This window comes from Phyllostomus discolor, chromosome 2 (genome assembly GCF_004126475.2).
Source record: "Phyllostomus discolor isolate MPI-MPIP mPhyDis1 chromosome 2, mPhyDis1.pri.v3, whole genome shotgun sequence".
NCBI classification, from domain to species: Eukaryota; Metazoa; Chordata; class Mammalia; order Chiroptera; family Phyllostomidae; genus Phyllostomus; species Phyllostomus discolor.
Genome location: NC_040904.2, coordinates 202,600,675 through 202,604,476, shown reverse-complemented (window position 1 = coordinate 202,604,476; position 3,802 = coordinate 202,600,675). Strand labels below are relative to the sequence as shown.

At 43.8% G+C, this 3,802-nt stretch overlaps 1 pseudogene; it reads right to left on the bottom strand.

The window, feature by feature from the left end:
* Positions 1-2,811: 2,811 nt before the first annotated feature.
* On the bottom strand, positions 2,812-2,896 carry LOC114514188 (annotated as a pseudogene).
* Positions 2,897-3,802: the final 906 nt, after the last annotated feature.

The following is a 3,802-nucleotide window of genomic DNA, read 5'->3' as shown; positions in this document are numbered from 1 at the left end:
GCAGGTGGGTTGCGGTTGACTGCAGCTCCGTCTCCTTTCTTCTGGGATCCAGGTGGAAGAGGAAGCCCCATCTGAGGAATGGCCTTCTTAAGGCAGAAGAAAAAGCAGTGGCAGAACCATGTGGTAGACCACAAAGCTTCCTGTCGGAGTGGCATGGCCACCCTTGACACCAGTGGGCCAGAAAGTCTGCCCTGCTCCATGGAGGATCTCAGGAAATAGCTCCCTAGAGATGGGCCTGGTAGAGGGGACAGGACATAACGAGAAAGGGTCTTATAATCTTCCACAAATGCTACAAATAATATGGTGATGAGAGTAGTTATTTCTGTCTTTTTCCAACATTAATGGAAAAGAGTGAAAAATTTTTTCATCAAGTCTAATGCTTTTTTTCCCCTCCAAAAATGGCTATTTTCTCTTGAAAGAAAACTCTAAAATGTGTTAAGTGTGGATAGAACCAAGCAGTTGAAGTATCAGGAGGAAAGCGAGTTCAATCCTGGCATATCAATTAGGACCTTGGAAACTGTAGGAAACCAGTTTCAAATTGAGCATAAAGTGTTTCGCTAGATTGAAAGAATAACAGCTGGAAACTGCTGTTTATCAAATTTGAACAAGCTGTATTTCTGGGATTTTTTTCAAGGAGCAAATGCTAAGCCTTGCGGAGAATTCATTTATTCACTACATATGAAAATGTTCACAACAAGTACACACACACACATCAGAAAAACAAACACCTTTCCTATGGCCAGATGAACCAACGTGTGATCCATCAGGTTCCCAACTCAGCCGCAGTGAGAAAGAGTAGCAAACGAGCAATGGCCCGTATGAAGGGTTATAGCTCCGTGGGCTGTGAAATGCAGGGACCTAACTTGAGACTTCTAAGGGGAAGAGTAAAAAATGAAGCCCTTTTTATACAGAGTATTTACATATTTAATACTCACTATAGCACAGGGAGATAGGTTTTCTTGTTCTCAGTTTAAAGATGAGGCTTCAGCCCTGGCCAGTATGGCTCAGTTGGCCAGAACATCAACTGGTAACCCAAAGGTTGTGGGTTTGATTCCTGGCTAGGATGCTTAGGGAAGGCAACTAATCGAGGATTCTCTCTCACACTGATGTTTCTCTTGCTCCCTCCCTCTCTCTCTAAAAGCAATGAGAAAATGTCCTCAGGTGAGCAGTAAAAAGAAAGATGAGGCTCAGTTTACAAATGTAGCCACCGTTAGCCATTCGTGGGTGAGGATGCAGGAACATCTGATTCCAGATGGTGGAGTATATGTCTAAGAGCACAGACAAGGCAGCAGCTCTGTCTGAGGTTGAATCCTGCTCTGCCACTTGACTGCTGTGTGGCTTTGGGTGTATTACTTAACCTCTCTGTGTCTCGAACTCCTTATCTGTAAAGTAGAATTGCTTAACAGCACCTATCTCCTCAGGTTGTGATGTTTAAATAAACGAATACATAATAAAGCACTTAGAATGGTTTTTGGCCCTGAGCAAGCCCTCAACAATGTTTTATTGTGAGCCGAGGAAGGAGAGACAGCCGGGGATGGTCCAGGAATTCTCTCGGGAGGAATTTTCTTGACCCTGGACAGCATGTTGAATACTCTTCAGGGGGCTATAAAAAGTATCACTTCTTTCTCCTTTTCCTTCTTGGACTTCAACTTTCTGGTTAAAATAGCCAGCATCGGGAGACACCCTGCCAGTGTGTCGGTCTGAAATGCAGATATTTCAGGCTGCCGCTGAGCCACGAAATAATCAAATAAGACATGAGGGCTTCCCTTCCTTCGCTTCCTGTTCCCCGCCCTTCCTACACTCCCTCCTCACTCCACTCTTCCTCTTCTCTGTCCTCTTTCCCCCAGTGTACGATCTCTTAAGGTAATTAAATTGTCCTCTTGTCCTACCACCTCCTTATGCTTACCTCTTAGACCTTTAGACACAGCATCCTGTATATTAATAAACTTGACAGACTTTCAGTCGTGAAATGAAGAATGAAAGAGTCCAGATCTTTCATTTCATAGATGAGAGCATGTGTCAGGAGAGTTCAATGATGTGTCAAGGTTATAGGCTTGGCGACGGAGCCCAAGTCACATTGCTGGGATGTGTCGTCCAGCAGTGGGAGTGGCACCCTCCCCATCCTACAGCAGAGTGTGGCCATGGTTCCATGCTGTGTTTATTTTAAAACAGTTACTAAGGAGAAATTAGTATATTCATTAAGTTTTTTTAAATTTTATTTTAATTATTGTTGAAGTACAATTTTCTGTCTTTTACTCCCATCCCAGCCTACCCACCCAGCCCTCCCCACCTCCCTCCCATTTCCATCCATCCCTAGTTTTTGTCCATGTGTCCTTTATACTTGTTCCTGTAAACCCTTCCCCTTTTCCCCCGAAATTCCCCTGAAATTCCCTCCCCTCTCCCCTCTGAACACTGTCAACCTATTTTCTATTTCAGTGTCTTTGGTTATATTTTGCTTGTTTCTTTGTTTTGTTGTTTAGGTTCCTGTTAAAGATGAGATCATATGGTATTATCATTAAGTTTTTATTTATAGTTTTAATTATTATGTTATTAACATTCAAGCAATGTTCAATTAATATTATATATTAATTAGTATATTACATACATGCGACACATTCTTACTCCTTTGTTATTACTTTTGTTTGTTTGTTTAACCTTGTTTAATGAAGAAAAAGGGACAAGGCTCTTTCTCTTGTCAAATGGAACCTGGGCAAAGGCTTCCTAGTGGCCCCCAATGGGTCAGTGTTGGATTTAGGCTGGAAACATGAACTCTAGCTCCCAGATGGTCAGATACTGAGTCACGCTGGCCCAGAAAGAATGACTAATATTTTTCAATTAGCAATAATCGCGCCTCGGATAAACCTCATTGGTTACGAGACTGCCATTGCGCAAAGCTAAGGATGACTAATATTTTAACAGCTAAACATCTCAGGTGTTGACGTCGTGGAGAGGCAAACAGCCTGCGCTAAAAATGTTCTACTAAGCGCTTGAGAGGGAACACACAGGTAGCACAAAAATAAACTGGAACAAATGAGCAAACTAGACTTTACATGTGAATAGAATGAACTTGTGATTTATTGGAAGCACAGAGCCTGGCAAAGTCCTGAGAAGAAAGCATGCTTGGGCGACAGTCAGGAGACAGAGAAAGGCAGGTCACACGCTGGTCAAGGGGCCTTGAACTGTCCCCCTCGCCATGGCCTCTAGCCAGCTGTGTGTCCTACTGCTACTTCCCCTTCTGGGGCCTCGGTTTTCTCCTGGGTGTACGGAAGGGGTCCGAGTCACTGGTCTTTAAAGTCTCTTTAGAGGAAGAGACTTTACAATAGTCAAAGCCTACAGTTCTATCCAGTCTCGATCTTGCTTTATTTGCGAGTCTGTGGGAAAAAAACCTGCTCTAGTTTCTAGAGCAGGTGTCACAGGTGGAGCGTCAGAGAAAAAGGGTGCTCTTCATTGGAAATGTTATCAACTGTAAAGCCAGTCATCAAAATCTAAAAGGAAGTTTTCTTCAGCTTTTCATAGCTCTGTTGCCATTTTTCTCTCTCCTTTTCTTCTCCCCCTTCTTTTCTCTCTCTTAACCTGTCCTCCCCATCACGCTCCGCCTCCTCTAGCAGAAATGCTGCCCATTCCCTCCGTGCCTGCTGAGCTCCTCTAAACCCCCTTCTAAGTGGAACCGCCTCTGGGAAGCGTGGCCTTCCCTCTCTTCATTCCCAGGGCAAGTCGCACTTCTCTGTGTTCACATAACGCTTACATCATGTTTCTATTACAGCGCCTGCCGTGTTCTATTGCAAATGTCTGCTGCTAAATG